The sequence below is a fragment of the Vipera ursinii genome, assembly GCF_947247035.1.
Source record: "Vipera ursinii genome assembly, chromosome: Z".
In the NCBI taxonomy this organism is placed as follows: Eukaryota; Metazoa; Chordata; class Lepidosauria; order Squamata; family Viperidae; genus Vipera; species Vipera ursinii.
In genome coordinates this window covers 113,807,099-113,824,980 of record NC_139517.1, presented here as the reverse complement: position 1 = coordinate 113,824,980, position 17,882 = coordinate 113,807,099, and positions in this window count along the sequence as shown.

Below are 17,882 nucleotides of genomic sequence, written 5' to 3'. Positions count from 1 at the left end.
AATTTATATAATCACCCATCTCACTGAATGTTAACTATGGTTCAACTATATGGCATACATTATTGTACAACCAACAATAATTACAATAGTGTAATAACTATTAAAACAATTAAACAAAAAAAGACAACAAATACGGCAAGAGAGTAGCAATCAACCTAAACACAACACAGCTACTTGTGCACAGTACATTATGCTTGCACAATGTCTTTATAGAATGCAAAAGCACCATGCCTGACTTTTACCTTCCATTAGCCACAAGCCAAAACCTTTAGTAGGGTGGCATGAAGCCAGGTCAGATAATTGCCTTTTCCCATGAAAAACATGGCTCAGCTAAATGTTGTAGTATTTGCTGTTCATCTTACTGGTACATCAGAAGTAGAGTGAGCAGCTTTGTGCTTTGCTTGATGAAGCACTGACGCATTTATTGAAGTAGGCCCCCACCAGTTGCTAAAGTCAAAGGGATACTTCAGCTGTCAAGTGGCTCCTTTGGAGTTTTGGGCAAGGTGAAGCTTCCAACCGAAGCACATCAATCTCACTTCGATGCTTCAGTAAGGCAAAGCACTTCAATAGAAGATGAAATGTCACGCAGTATCAGAGTGGTGCCTCGAACTTTCCTACCATCCCTTCTTAAGACTGGTATCTACAGGACTGCCGTGATGTGCTTTGTTCCCTAATATTGAGGGAAGGACTATAGATATTAGTTTTGCCTATTATGTCATATATTCCAACGCGCCCATTGCCTGATCATTGAACTTAGCTGCTTGCAGAGTATCTCTACACAAAAAGAGCAATTCATACAAAGCTCAACATAATCTGCTCAGCTTAGATGCCCATTTCATGCCTGTGTTGCCTGCATATACTGTATGTCAACGCTTCGAGGAAGGGCAAAATAAGAAACCAAAGTCACACATGTTAATAGTACTTTTATTACAAGGTTACACCTACAGAATTTTGCATGTCTGAATGTGCTTTGCCCCATAATGGGCTCTAAGAATAAATTTGAGGAACAAGAGGAATAGCTGCAAACCAGACAACAGTCAGATAAAAGAAATCTGACTCCGTGGCAGAATTGTAACTTGAGAAAAAGTCTCAGGCTTAACCTTTCCTAGTTCCCTCGTAAGTAAAAGCAAGGAGAGGGAAGGCATTTCCAGACTTGCCAGATTCTGTGGCTCCAACCCTATAATAAAGGTAGTATTAATGTTCATAACTTTGATTTCCTACTCTGGTCTACCTTGGAGGGCTGACAGCCACTCTCTTCCTTTATCTTCACGAGAAAGAGGGAAAGGATTTTCTGAGACCTGGCCTGGACTCAGATCTCTTATTTGATTTATGTCTTGGTTGTAGCTTTTTCCTCAAAGTTATCCCTTCTGTGCATTACAACACAAAAACGTGATTCTTATAAGTGCTGATTCATTACACAGTCAGCCAGATCCAGTTCAGACTGGATTTGGCATGTTTATCCACTTCTTGGGTTCTTCCTAAGGTTCTGGGAAAGGTAGATGTAGATGTCCAATGGTATTAGAGATATTGTGGCAGGATGTAAGCTGTTCTGAGTAAAGCTGTTTTTTTTGCAATTGAGTTTGTCAATTGACTGCAATTGAGCTTGTCAATATCAATGATGTTCAAATGGTGCTCCAGTTGCTTTGGGTTTGCACCCAAGGCACTTATTACTATTAGTAAAACCTTTGTTTTCTTTCACCACAGTTGTTGTATTTCTATTTGCAGATTTTTGTATATAAATATGTATGTATGTATGTATGTATGTATGTATGTATGTATGTATATGTATATCACTAATTACATGTCCATGTACACACCTATGGAGATGTTCATCATCATCCTTGCAGAAGGGGAAATGGAGGATATACACAAGAAATCAAAAAGGAAAACCAAAACAAGGGATTATTTAATAATAGATATATTATTTAGATCTAGTCTCTACCTGCATATGTAGAGTATGAAGTTTTCAAATGCCTCACTGGTCACCTCTACTAGAAAGATGCTTATTTATTTGCTGCCTGTCTTTTTCAGTTGATACTTAGACTCAGGGCTTTTTTTGAGTAGCTGCTTCCGTGATTGCACGTGGATGGTACCGGACTCACAAATGAAGCAACAGCATGAAAAATGACCCGGGGACATGATTATAGTGAGAAGTAATTGAAGGTGCTGAAAGCTCTAGGCCAGAATAAATTTCAGCCTGCCACTCACACACTATGCACTGTGTGTATCTTCATTACCCTTCATTGGTACACACCGAAAGTTTGCAGCAAACATCAGGAAGTCTCACCAGCAGACAGGTAAAACAGACCAAACAGAAGAGAGTGGGTCTGCCAGAATAAATGTTTAATGACTCAATAAAGAAGCAGAAGAGGGAACTGGGGATGCAGAGAGAAAGGATTGCTGCTCCTGTGTGAGGTCAGTCCAATTCTAGTTTGCAATTTGATGATAGAAACCAGCCACAAAGCCAGTCTCTTCTCTATTATGCAAGCACTATGCTTATGTTCCCCTGTAGTCTACTGGATCGATAGTGGAGAAGTACCCAATGCTACATACACTAGATTTAAAAATAAATCTGTAGCTGCCATTAGATACAAAACCAACATAGCAACCAGGGCCATCAGACCATGAAGAAATGCACTTCAGCCAGAACTTTTTAAACACAGGAATCATAAAGACATCATCTCTCATTGCCTTGATTTCCTATGATGAAGGTTTTTTGCAAAGATGTCTCAGCCACTGGGATAGCTGATATTATATCAGGGAAAACTGTAATTCCCAAATAAATACAACCTTCCTAAAAAGTAATGCACAGAATTCGACATAATAACCAGAGTGCAGTCTAATCAGTGCAGAATAGACTGGAATAAAGTTGAATCAGAAATCTAAAACCATGTCACAGTTAAAAGCTGAATGGGGCAACCTCAAAGCCAGCTAGGAACAAGTCTTTAATACAAGAATAGAGCAGCTGTTCCAACCAAGAAAAAAGAAGCTGCATTTTTTTTCATTCATTGTTAGAAATCAGTGTATGAAAACTATCTTGATCACTGTTTGTTTTGCTAAAGTTTTCATTTTCTTTCTTTCATGGTATACAGTTAAGAATTGCCAACTACTGGTATGAATTTATGAAGTCCATTTCCTATTCTTGGGCCATTGTTGCAAGAGAAGATGGTTCCTGTCAGCCTTTTCCACAATACGCACAACAGGTCAGTGGTGCAAAGAATTTAGAATACTTTATTTGACTAAACACACAAGGAATTTGTCTCCGTTGCAGTAACTCTCAATGAACATGCAAAGCAACAGAATAATAATAATCATAATATAATACCAATAAGAGTGGGTAGTAGAGATGAAAAGGATAATAATAATATTACAGCCATACAACATGGGTAAATATAAAGTAAAGGTAAAGGTTCCCCTGCACATGCGTGCTAGTCGTTTCCGACTCTAGGGGCCGGAGCTCATCTCCGTTTCAAAGCCGAAGAGCCAGCGCTTGTCCGAGGACGTCTCCGTGGTCATGTGGCCGGCATGACTGGACGCCAAAGGCGCACGAAACGCTGTTACCTTCCCACCATAGTGGTCCCTATTTTTCTACTTGCATTTTTACGTGCTTTCGAACCTTAAACAATACTGTGAAGTTCAAGCATTTAGAAAAGTGATGGCATGAGCAAAAAAACCTTGTCCCTGTTCTAATTGTTTTGGCATGCAATGCCCTATGGCGGCGTCCCAAGGAAAGGAGTTGAAAAGGTTTATATCCAGGAGGTGAGGGATTTGTAGATATTGTCTCAGCCCTCTTTAGGTCCCGCAAAATATATAGGTTTTCAATGGAACAATTGAAAATGCAGCAATTGCTGGTTGCAATTGTTCTTTCTGCTCTTCTAAATATCTGTTGAAATCTGTACCTGTCCTGTTTAGTTGCTGTACCAAACCATACAGTTATAGAATGACAGATTCAATAATTCGTCTGTAGAACTGTATCAGCAGCTCCTTGGGCAATCCGAGCTGATGTAGGAAAGACATTCTTTGTTGTGCTTTTTTAGTGATGGTTCTAATGTTAGGTATCCATTTCAAATCCCGAGAGCTTATAGAATCCAGAAACTTGAAGGATTCTACTTCTGATACTGTGCTGTCAAATTTAATAAGAAGCTAGAGTAGGGGAGCTTTTCCCAAATCCTCTCTCATCTCTAATATAACAGTTTTCAAGTTAGGTTACTTTAATTTCTTGGGAAGCGTTCAAGTGCTACAACTTTGTTTTCAAAGCAGTAGAGGTCAGTGCAAAAAATTATGGAAGGCATTGCTCAAGAGAATTGGATGTCACTTATTTATTTATTTATTTATTTATTTATTTATTTATTTATTTATTTATTTATTTATTTATTTAATTTTAATCCCATTTATATCCTGCCCTTCTCCGAAGACTCAGGGCGGCTTACAGTTTAAAGCACAAATCAATGTGCTTAGCAATAGCCTTCATTCTATGTATATGCCTGCTTATTAGGGCTTTCGCCCCCCCCCAGCGGCATTATTACAAAGTCAGCTTATTGCCCCCAACAATCTGGGTCCTCATTTTACCTACCTCGGAAGGATGGAAGGCTGAGTCAACCTTGAGCCTGGTGGGATGTGAACCTGCACTAATTGCAGGCAGCTGGTGTTACTTAAGGAGGCATTAGCCCACTGCTCCACCAAGGCCCATTATTTATCCATCAAAGCAGATATGAAAACTAGGGATGCTTCTGATTTTTTGTTTAGGGCTGTCTTTTCTACACTTCAATATTTCAGGGATTAGGTTTAGGTCTAGAGCTTCTTTGAGGGCCAAGATCTGGAAGGGCCTGCAAATTTTGTCCAAAGCCAAATTTAAGTTGTATGTCTTTGGGAACTGATATTGCCAGATAATGCATATTCCTAATTCTCAACCTTTGAAAATACAATTGATGGGAAGATAATAATAAGTCCAAAAAAACTGAACGCCGTTCCCCAAAAAAATTCATTTGGCTATTTTTTATTTTTTTAAGAGAACAATGTGAACACTTTGATTTTATGATACCTTGTTTTTAACTCCTGCTGTAACCTGGAATGTTTTGTGGCCTTCCTGTACTGCTCTTGTAATTATTTAATTGATATTCTCTATCTGTTTTTATCTCATGTTTTTAATTATGTTTTGGCTACATTGCAGTCCTCACTCAGAGCTTAAAAGCAGACACACTTAAAGTGTGATAAAGATACACCTAACAGTGGTGGAATACATTTTTAACAGCCCACAAAGAAGTCATGAGCATTTGAGAAGGCAAAGTATGGAAACTAGAATCAAGGGATTACAAACACCCTTATGGTTAGGATTGGCAATCCTTGGATTCGTCACCCATCAGTCCATTTATTGTTGTCAGAGCAGAAAGCAATGTGTGTAGTGAGGTCTACACATATTGCCAGGGACAAGGAAGGAAGAAGTAGAATTCTTTACTTAGAGCATGCTAAATCAGGAGTTTGCATTCCACAGCACCACTGAGTTTTATTTGGGACTGTGAATACTTCAAATATGATCGGGCTTCTCCATTAGCTCTGCCTATCTCATCAGAGAGAACAACGATCTATCGGTAATGTAGCTTTGAAAACAGCTTTCAAAGTAGTTGTTAATGTATCAGGCTAGAAATTGGGAGTTCATGAATTCTCGTCCTACCTTAGCCACCAAGTCAGCTGGGTGACCTTGGGCTAGTCATTTCCTCTCACCCCTAGAAAGGAAGCAATGGCAAACTATTTCTGAAAAACTTTTCCAAGAAAACTGTAGAGACTTGTCAAGGAAGTCTCTGAGAATTAGAAACAATTGAAGGAGGTGGGGATGTAGCTTTGGATATCTAAACAATCCTGTTGATAACCTTGGCTTCCCAAATTATTTGTCCCTGAAGAGTGAACTGATATTCATAAAGGTCAGTGATTTAATTTCTGATTTCAAAAGGCTGGTCAAGATCCACATTACAACCTCCTTCACACTGGTTCAAAAATTGACTAGCTTTTCTACCGTTATTGTTTGAAAACTCAAATTAGCCATGTTAAAGATCTGGGTTAAGGGTTTCAAGACCCAGTGTGGTGTGATAGTCAAGCAGCTGAACCAGGACTTGGAAGATCCAAAGTTCAGGTGTCCCTAATTAATATGAAAAATATCTGGCTAACATTTGTCATTCTTTCTTTGAAACTGCCTACTACTTCACAAGGTTGCTCTTGTGAAATAAAAAGGGAGATGACCCTTATGAAGCCTACTTTGATCTCCTGACTTAAATAAGGGCTATAGATCCAAATAAATAAATAAATAAATAAATAAGTTAAATTGTTCTATGGATTCTCTAAAGAAATATTGTGGTTCTACTTCTTATTTCCAGCAGCCGTAGGTCCCCTGAGATGTACAGTACACATACTTTTTAACTCATAACTCTTTTTTTTCCAAAGATATACCCTAGCCCATGCTGTCTCATCTTCAAAATCAAGCATAGGTGTTCTGCAAGGTTATGAAATGTACACTGCAATTTATATACTATAGAAAGCAGAGGTATGATACAGCAATTAATGGATGGAATGTAATCAAATACTATGTTAGGAATATTCATGTATTTCATGAATATTTTCTACCCAGTCATGTGTGTTGTTGTTGTTCCCCTTTTGATGTATTTGTTCTTAAAAATAACCTGAATTAATTTAGCAGACCTGGATAGTTTTGAAGAGGTTCTTTTCTGATACTCAAAGACATGCATGATTTGGCTTGTATCCTGATGATATTCTTTTTTTTAAATGGTTTCAAACTTCAAGAGGAAGCTTGACAGCTTATTGTACTGTGATCAATAGCCTGAGTGTGTGCTCCAGCACGCACAGTGGAATTGGCTTAGATTGTTGGCCCAGGTGGATCTCACTTGTGGATTCTTTACTCCCAATCCAGCTAAAGAGGAAAAACAGATGAGAACATAGAAACCAAGAATGTATTTCCAAATATTTCCATATTTACAAGTCTTGTTATGTCCAATAAGGACAGGAACATACCCAATACCACTGAACGTTTCACCACAAGAATTTTATTGCAAACATAAATAAGCAATGTTAATAAATTGAGAAGGAAGGAAGGAAGGAAGGAAGGAAGGAAGGAAGGAAATCACTACCAAGAAGTCTGATTACTCTCACCCTTCTCTACTTTCATCCCAGGCTCAAATACCAGGTACCTGTTAGGAGACTTACTTTTAAACTTACTTGTTCCTATTGCTACTGTTTCTCTGGCAGTAATTTATACTGAGGATCAGTATAAACTATGTTCAAGTTTTGTTTCCATTTGATATTTTATGTAATGGTTGAATGAAAAATAATGCCTCCAATGTTACAAGTTGCCAAGGGATGGCAGTACTGACATGTTGGAAGCTGTGATATGTTACACCACAACACTTAAGACTTTGGTTAAATGGCTGAGTTTAGAAACACAAGAAGGAAATTCTGGAGCAATATAACAGTGCTAGGCCTCAAAGCTCACAAGCCATGCAAGAAGCAAACTATAAAGTTGGACGCACCACACTTATTATTTTCTCCCATACTGAAGGAATATTTTGTGGGCATCTATTTAATTCAAAGTAAGAGGTGGAAAGGATTTCAAGACCTGATCAAAGAGTCAAAATGCAGAGCTCTTTTTTGACATCCGCAAGAAGATTGGCAGACCTAGGCAACCAGTGGCAGTAATTATGAAATGCCTTACTTAATGTTATCGAGATATTACTTTTCATTCCACCTTTGTATTTTTGGATTTTCAGTTTGTGGAGTTCAGAAACCAAGCCCAGACTTATGTAAATAAAATTCAAAATTTCCAATACAAACTATTTGAAGCCAGTAATAGACACCCACGTGCAGACCACAATGTGAACCACTAAGATGGAGAAGATATTATGTATAATAAGAAATTAATTGGAAAGTATTGCTGCTCAACCTCCATTTTTTCCCAGTGGAGCTTAAAACTGAGAGTTTCCTTGGGTTTGGGTAATGTGAAGGGTACAGGATACATCCTGGAATATGCCTTTACTTAAAACTTGTTTTAGCCACACGTCTTAGATAATTAATCTGGTTCAGCTGAGCATACAAAATATGATCTAACAGAATAAATGCAGCCCATTAGCAATTTAGTCTGAGCTCCTGGATACCTCCAAGTCTACTTTTTGGGTAGCAAAGCTCATTACAAGGAAACTCCTTGAGTGGATGTTTGAGTTGCAATCCAGCTCTCATTGCTAAAGGGGATCCTGCTCTTGGAAACCAGTTAGAGATTTTTTTTCTCCTTTCCCTGCAGGAATTCTAAGCAACTGTCATTCTGGTTTCTCCATCCACAAATTTTATGGAGACCTTTGAAAGGTCATTCATGCCCAACTCTAGCTAATTCTGATTTTAAAATGCAGCAGAAACTTCCTCTGAAGGTTTTCAATTTGGTGGGTGTTTCTTTACCTGAGGCACTTCAGTTGTTACTTCTGAACTCAAAAAGCTGGATGCAACTTAGCACGCAGTCAGTAAGGAACAGGTATTTGCGTGCAAGCGTGCACCTGAAATGCAAAAGAAAAAAAAGAAACATACTGAGTTTTGAATTATCAAATTCAGGAATCCAAGTTAAATCATTTTTCCCCAAGTCAGCTCTATTGCTAAGCATGTAATTATCCAGGGGAGAAGAGGATAGTTATTAAATTTTTAATCCTTTTTGGTGGCTATAATTGCTTTCTTGAATCTAAATTAATTCCATTTTTGTAGAAATCATAAAAATGCATTCCTAAGGAGTTCAGGACTTCAAGCTAGGCAACAAACAAAATCATACTATGGAAACCACTTTAGGTTAGACTCTTCTGGAACAGTTTGTTTTTCAAAGATAATCTGTGCAAATTTTGGTTATTTTAATTTATATAGCAGCAAAAACCCTTTCAGTCATTGTTTAAAAGAGTTTATTGTTTGGGTATTCATGCTACAATAATCTCAATATTAGTCTTATGGAGTGTTGTTATACATGAGGCTGCAGTACTTTCCAAGACTGGGAGTAAAACTTTCTTAAAATGATGTACCATTGTGATATAAGACATCAGGAAAAAAATTTAAGATGTATGAAGTACTTCTACTCACAGCTGGAAATGTGAAAAAACATGAAGGGAGAGTTTATCATGCATGGCAGATTTGTGAAAAAGTGAAAAGATACATATGGTGAAAAGATACATATGATGTTACCTAACTTGAATAATGAAATGTCTTCAAGAAAACAACCAAGCTCAGAGAGCACCAATGACTACTCAATTCAATCTTGACTGCACACACATATCCTCCTATATTGATATGGTGATGCAGAGACTTCTTACTAGAATTCACAGCTTTATATATGGTAACACAAAAATATAGAAATAACAATAATGAATGAATGGATTGTAAAGTTCACTGTGTTTGCCCAAATGGCCAAATTGTTTGATTAAGGAGGGAACTACAACTTTTTTTAAAAAAAAAGGATTGCAGATCTTTTATGGACTTTTTGCTGAAAGTGTACAAAAATGAACTGCTCATTTAGGAATTGATTCATTCAAAATGTTTTTTAATGAGAGGAATATGCAATATGGGAGGCTGGAGATAGTACTTGCTATGTTTGTAACTGCTGCAAAGATCAGACAGCACTTCTTTATATTTCTTTCTTTTTTCTTGTTTTTTTGTTTCTTTTGCCCTTTTATAATCTTTTTCTATTTCTTCTGCCATGCTTCTGTTGTTTTTTTAAATATCTTTTTCTATTTCTTCTTTTATGTTTCTGTAGTTTTTTTTAAAAAAATGTTTATAAAACATTTTAATGAAAATTATTCATTACAAAAAGATGGAATACAGAGGGGGTGGTTACTGCTTGTTCAACCTGTTTTCGTTATTTCAAATGCTAGTTATTCATTTGTACAATCCATGCTATCCAGGGACCTGAATGCAGGTCTGGTTGTATCATTAAGCAGACAGAACAGATACTTCAACAGTAGAAGTCTCCTGGAAGTGACTTCTCCTGCCCCTTCCCATTTATTCCACGTCTGGAGGTTTTGGTAGTCAGGCTCAGAAAGGTTTGAAAGGAAATCTATGCAAAAATCTTACAGACTGAAAAGAAATCAAAGGAAATGGAGTCTGTTCAGCTGGCTTAAAACCAGAAACACAAATGTTCTTTTCCTGGTCACTTGAGATTAATTTGGTGATTGTTTAGTAAAGATATATCTGATCCGTGTCTCACCAAACAAAAGCTTAATCCACAGAGACTGAAAGAAATGCTAAAAAAGAAAGCAGGCAATTATTGAAAGGCTCAGTTCAACACTGAGGCTCTCTACTTGACAGAGGAAAACTAAATCATACTTTCCATTCTTCACCTTGTTTGTTCCTGTCCCCAGCTAAATTTATGAACCAAAGGTGTGTAAGGATAGAATCTACTGAGCGTGTCCTTACATGGGCCAGATCTTGTTAAACATCAGTGGAATAGGTGAGACTAGATCCAGAGAGGGAGTCAAAATAGTCAAGACAGCAATTATAACTATACAATCAAAACATGCCCTATTTTGATATGTGTTGCTTTGATTGTGCAATTACAACCACAGTTTTGACTTTTTGGACCCTCTCCCAGTCATCTCTGGATGGGGCACCTGAAACACAGTGCTCCTGCATGTGATGTCTATGTCTCTATGTCTTGCATGATAGCAGCCTCACTTCTAACAAGGCATTACAAATCCTATCTGTGGAGATTCTCAGTCATCCAAGTCATGGTTGCCCCTCAAGAGGCAACTGGACTTTCTTAGTTTTTCCTTGAAGATGTTTTGTTTCTCATCCAAGAAGTTTCTTCAGTTCTGACCAAGGCAGTTCTTCAGTCAGAACTAAAAAAGCTAACTTTTGTTTGTTGAGCAACATGCAGACAAGAGGAATTTAAAATCATCTTCTAACTATTCTGGAACGACGTGTTGTGCTTTAATTAATCTCTTGTAAGACTTCTATGGTCTGTGTAAGCAGATATAATTAACTTTAACAGGTCTCTCCAGATAGTTTAAACTCGTAGAAACGCCTTTTATATAGAAATACCTTTATTGCAATTCAGATGACGTTGTACAGCATTTCCAAGATATTCCCGAGGTGTCTCCAAGGTTAGAAGATGATAATGTTCCCAGGGTCTGCATATTGGGACCCCATGTTTTCTGCTAATGAAGCATGGCTCACTAGGGAAGAAGGAGGAGGAAGTCCATCCCAGAAAGGGGAGGGGAAAGGAAATACATCATATAGTAGGAGGGTCTGACTGCCCACATTGTGTTTTCTCCACCCAGCCACGTGGTGGCAGCACAGGAAGCAAAACATCTTCAAGAAAAAAACAAAGAATGTCCAGCTGTCTTTTCAAAAAACACCTTTGGGATTACAAATTTTGGGTTTAAATTACTTAATATGTTTATTGATCATGAATGAAAGTTTCTTGATTAGTTTTATTATTTTTCTATCTTAACATTTTGAAAGAGCAGCGGTAGCAAGTGTGCATATATAATCTTGATGATTTGGAAAGAGGAGATGATTCAGTGACGAAGGACAAAGCCATTTACTTTGTTTATCACATATCATTAGAATCTTCTCTTCCCAAATAATCAATTGCAAGCCATTGAATCAGAAATTGTGATGGCTACAACTGATTGTCTTGTAGGTTCTTAAGTTAACTCTGGGCTGTGTCCTTGCTAATGTTTTTTTTTCTCAGTCTTTTTTTTCCTTTTCAACGTATTGCCTTTCTAACTGCAAAAAATCTAGCCACATTATGAGTAATGTCTGTTTCATTCCATCACAAAGGTGAGACATACTGTTAAACTATGAAATAATTTCTACACTAAAGAGTAAGTTCTGACATTCCTCTGGCAAAGGAATGTTGTTTGAGAAGTTGGTTTCCCTAAGGCTTTCCAAACTATATCCCTAAGGATAGAAAAGAATTTTATGTCAGACTTGGAATTGTTGCAAAATAAGAATATAGAATTTAATAGTGCCAGACTGCATTGTTTTTTCTTTTCCATGATGTATGGTAAGAAGGAACAAGTTTTAGGATTCACAGCCACATTCAGTGCAAGAAGAGGCTTTGCTTCAAAATTAACTAGGCTCAGGACAACAAACTGAATATGTTCTAACAGAAGAGTATGTACATGGCTCAGCACTGAAATGTGGAGTTCATATTCTCCAAACTTGATTGTTTTCTTTCAGACATTTCATTACTCGAATAGGTAATATCATCAGTGGGAGGGAATGTGGTATTTGCTCTGTTTATATACAGCAGCTTACCGTACTAATGTTGGTAGGAGTGTGGTTTTTTTCCCTTAGTAGTTCCTTGATTGGGTATTGTTTTCTGTTTTCAAGTTTCTGCACAATATCACAGTACTGCACAGTAATATCTTATAAATCTAACCACTACCATTACTTTGTTGCTTTCCTATGATTGATTGATTTCTATTGATAGAGCACTCTAAAATGCATAATATAATTGGGATCAGTCAGTTGCTTGGACACCAAACTCTTTCCAAGGCCAATCCTGTGTTTTCATAAAGATAGGATATTTGTCCATAAATTGTATAGAACTCAAATGATCTAGAAATGCAATTGATGAAGCAATAAGCTATTTTACTAATGTTGAATACTTGCAAATCATTTTTTGCCTTCTTAAGTTTACAACAAGCACAATTATTGATCGGCCAAACAGATAGCACTTCATATATCTTCAAATGTATGTAGATAATGTCCAGCTTCAAAAATAAAATCCATTTAGTGGATATATTTTGCCTTTTATACAGAAACCTTATATAACAGTTATGGGTCTGTATAAGTATGTATATGTATGTTATGTGCAAACAGCCACACAGTGTTCTGACCACTCCTGTTGAATATCTACAATGGCTAAGAAACATTCAGTAGCATGGGATGCAATATTATTAATATGTTGATAATACCCACCCTTATATCTCCACCCCAGGTTGTTCAAGTCAGTGAAGTTCTGTCTCATTCTCTAGAGTGGTGGGTGTCTGGGTGGGAAAAAACAGGCTTCAGCTCAACCCTAGAAAGACTGATTGGATCAGGATTTGGGGGCTTTCAGTTTCTAAGTTTGGGGTTACAGTACCCCAAACAAAACCAACGAACAACTTGGTGAATCTCTTGGACTCACAGCTCCTATCAAGGAACAGCTAGCAAGAAGGTTTTTGCTCAGTTTCATGTTATGCACCAGTAGTGCCCATTCCTGGATGAAGACAATCACTCATGTCTTACATACTTCCCAAATGGACTACTGCAATGACTTTCATACTGGGCTCCCCTTGAAAAATATTCTGAAACTTCAGCTGGTTCAAAATACAGTGGCACACACAGTTATGTCTACTCTTCAACTGGCATCACTCAGCTCTGTTGAGTTGCATTGGTTGCCAATGTGCTTTTATATTCAATTCATGATGCCCCTTTGTGGCATGAGGATCAGATTGATTGAGGACTTGCCTCTCCCAGTTGGGTCTACCTGTCCCAGCAAGTCCAGCAGGAGAGGTATGCTGGCAAGTCCCACATATTAAAGGATGCCAAATGGCTGGACCCAAGAAGATACCTCTTCTTTCATGGCAGCATTCCACCAGAGATTAGATTGGTGCTAACCCTATTGGCCTTTCACAAGAACTTGAAGTACATGTGTCACCAAGCAAGGAAGTCAGAACGTATGGCACAGTCTATCAAATGGTTGTGTTAATGGGTGTTTGGTTTTACCATGGCAGTAAATTTTGCATTTATTATTCTGTTGTGGTTAAGTCATGCTTATAACTGAAGGTAGTCACACAGAATGATAACGATAAGATGGGCATCCATTTAATTTGAAAACACACACCAACACTCAGAGTGTGAATTTAATTCTAGATATTTTAGAAATGTTCATAGATACTTTGACAGTTTTTCATGGACAAAATGTGAGTTTCTTAAATTTGAGATATCCTTTTCTCTGCTGAGTGATAATTATTAAAAATAATATTGCATTTGAAACATTTTTGCCCTCAAAATTTGGTGAGTCTCTTGCATAAACTGACACATTGATCTATTTAGTATGCAGAGACTTCAGGAAATCATGATAGGCTGCATATCATAAAATTATTCTGTGCTGTAAGTACACTCTCAATTTTTAAGCAGTTATGTGAAGAAAAAAAACCTGAAGATTTCCTGCCTCTTCTATTACAAGTAGTCCTTGATTTACAATCACAACTAGTTCAAAATTACAATTGCTAAGCAAGACAGTTGTTAAATGAATTTTTGCCCCTTTTTGATTACCTTTCTTGCCACAGTTCTTAAGAGAATCACTTCAGTTATTAAGTTAGTAACACATTTGTGAAGTGAATCTGGCTTCCCCATTGCTTGTCAGAAGATCACAAAAGCTGACCACATCACCCTGGGACACTGTTATAACTTATGGCCATAATTGCCAGGTGTAATTACAGTCATAACTCGAGGCCTATCTGTTTTATAAGCCTTACACTGTTTATTTGAATAACCGAACACATATTTACAAGGTCAAATCTACATTCTTCAGCATATCTATTATCTGCTTAATCTATTCTAAATAAATCTGCATATATGCCATTCCTGTGTTGTCCTGCCCCCCTTTTTTATTATTTTTGCCTTTCTTTTTTCTTCCATCTGTTGTGGGTTTTTTTTGTTTTTGAGGAAAAAAAACCTGAGGCTGAGGCAGCTGCTGCTTAGTAGCTGAGAGGATTCGTCCCACTATCTCAGGTGTCTCTTCACTACGAGCAAGAAAGGTCTAGCTTCAGTCCATCTCATTTTCTTTCCTCACAATTATAGTTATTCAGCCCAACTAGCATTCCATCTTTATTTGATGACCTTCGATTCCACCTTGATAAGCAAGATTTGTTTCAGAGGAAAATCAATATCGTTCCTGTACCCACAACAGCTGGAAGCTGAACAAAAACTAAGAAAGTGTAAATAAAAGTCAGCACGAAGAGGAAGAGAAACAGTGGGCTGTCTATCTAGTATGGGGAAAATCAGAAATTGCCATTCTAGGGCTATGTCAGCATCCTGGGCCTGGTCTTTAAAAAATAATGTATTATGAGGCAATAGGATTACCATGTTTCCCTGAAAAAGAGCCTTGGAAAGAGCCTTGGTGGAGCAGTGGGCTAATGCCTCCTTAAGTAACACCAGCTGCCTGCAATTAGTGCAGGTTCGAGTCCCACCAGGCTCAAGGTTGACTCAGCCTTCCATCCTTCCGAGGTAGGTAAAATGAGGGCCCAGATTGTTGGGGGCAATAAACTGACTTTGTAATAAATGCCGCTTGGGGGGGGCAAAAAGCCCTAATAATATATATACATGGAATGAAGGCTATTGCTAAGCACATTGATTTGTGCTTTAGATTGTAAACTGCCCTGAGTCTTCGGAGAAGGGCGGGATATAAATGGGATTAAAAAAAATAAAATGAGATATGGTCTTATATTTATTTTTGCTCCAAAAGACCCATTAGGGTCTTTTATTTTAGGGTGATGTCTTATTTTTTCATGTACAGGAGGCGGTGAGTGCATGGGGGCCAATGGTATCTGTCAGCAGCTGAAGCCTGCCAGCACCTTGGCCGGTGCACTCAGGTCTGTGAAGCCTGCACATGGCAGGTGAGTAGGTGCACTGCTACCACTAGGCTGGCCCTCTCCATCAAACCATCTGCTTGCCTGCAGCTGCAATAAGGTGAGGCAAGGCAAGGCAAGGCAGGTTGCAGGGTGGGGGTGGCCTGGCTGTGGTACCCCCTAGGGCACACACCCCTTGCCTCACCTCTTGATCCAACAGTGTCTCGAGTTCATTGGTTTACATATGATGCCTTTACTTCTCGTCCAAAGGCACCCACTTGAGTACAGTATGTACAAATAATTATAATTTATATTATCATTTATTTTAAGTATTAATGTCAGTAATATTATTTATTTATATTTAAATATACATTAATGTTATTATTTTATAATTCAATACATATGTCACGTGTTGCAATGGACATCTGGCTGATGATCTCAACTGAGGCTTATTTTTGGGGTAGGGCTTATATTAATGAGCACCCTGAAAAAAATATGCTAGGGCTTATTTTTTGGTTGGGTCTTATTTTCAGGGAAACACAGTGCTACCAAAACGATAACACTAATAGAGTTTCTTTCAGTCTGGAAAGAAGGGGTTCAAAAATGTTATATTTTCACTATTTCTGGTTGTATTTGAACAGTATAGGTAGTCCTCAAGTTACAAATCCAATGGAGCCTGCCCATTCCATTCATAACTCGAAAATTTGTGGGAGTGAATCTCGTACTTCAAAAGAAATCACTCCCTGCTTGTTAAATGCACGAGGCTCGTTAAATGCACATGAGGTATCTTAGGATTTGGAAGGGCCATGGAGGGCCTAGTGATGGAATTGACTTTGTTTGCTATGAAGGTTATCAATTGCAAATTTATGTCATCAGGACACTGCCATGTCATAAATAAATGCTGGTGGCCAAGCACCTGTATTTTGTTTGCATTGACTGTGGAGATGCTATGATGGTCATAAGTAAGAAGTGGCCAAAAGTAACATTTTTCAATGTCATTTTACTTTTAAACATTCATTAAATGAATGGTTGTAACTTGGGATGCGGTGGCTCAGTGGTTTAGGACGCTGAGCTCATCGATCAGAAGGTCAGCAGTTTGGCGGGTCAAATCCCAAGTGCTGCATAACAGAGTGAGCACCTGTTACTCGTCCCAGCTTCTGCCAACGTAGCAGTTCAAAAGCACATAAAAATGCAAGTAGAAAAATAGGGACCACTATGGTGGGAAGGTAACAGCGTTCCGTGCGCCTTTGGCGTCTAGTCATGCCGGCCACATGACCGCGGAGATGTCCTCGGACAAGCTCTGGCTCTTTGGCTTTGAAACAGAGATGAGCACCGGCCCCTAGAGTCGGAAATGACTAGCACGCATGTGCGGGGGAACCTTTACCTTTACCTAACTTGAGAACTACCTATAATACCATCATGATGGTCACTGTTGACATAATAGTGCTTTCTAGCTTGTGAACTGTTGGTTCCTGTACCACTAGCTTTTCTTTTTACATGAGGATATCCAGCAAATTTGATTCCAAATCTTCCATGTGAGATGGCTAAAACTGAGAGCAACTCAAGATGCTCCTGGTTGTAAGAGGATTTGAACTTTGATATTCCTGGTCTAAGTTAAGACTCTTCCATTACATTATAGAAAGAATGGAAGGGAAGGGAAGAAAAAAGAGGGGAGGGGAGGGGAGGAGACAGGAGAGGATGGTGGAGAGGAGGAGAGGGGAGAGGAGGGGAGGGGAGATGGGAGGGGAGGGGAGGGGAGAGGAGAGGCTAATTGGGGTGCATCAACTTGGAGAAGACTGTCTTAAGATGATTGACCATAGTGACTAAATCAGGGCTCAAGTTCAGCACTAAATGCTAAATGCTACAATCTACCAATTCCTACCATAAAGTACACACAGGGTTAAGAATCCTGTTTGTTTATGAATAAACTTGTAGTTTTATGACCCTGTGGCTGGTAGGTCTTAAGGGAAGAAGTTGGCCCAGGTAATAAATATGCCATGAATCCTACCTCCTTATTCCAAATGCAGGATGTCCCACCCGTTCTAGTATTCTCAAGACTCAAACATATTTCCGAATAGCATAGTTTCTCATGTTAAAACGAGCACTCTTGTTTCAACAACAATTGAGCAAAAGTGTCATTAAGAGCCCTGACACCGACATTTAAAAATATGCTAAGTTTTAAGATGTTATCTATGAGTGAGCAGAGCCAGTTCTGCAATGGCTGCTTAATGGAGGTGGGGGTGAAAGCAGGGGAAAACTGCAGTAGATCACAAAATACATTATTGACAAAAA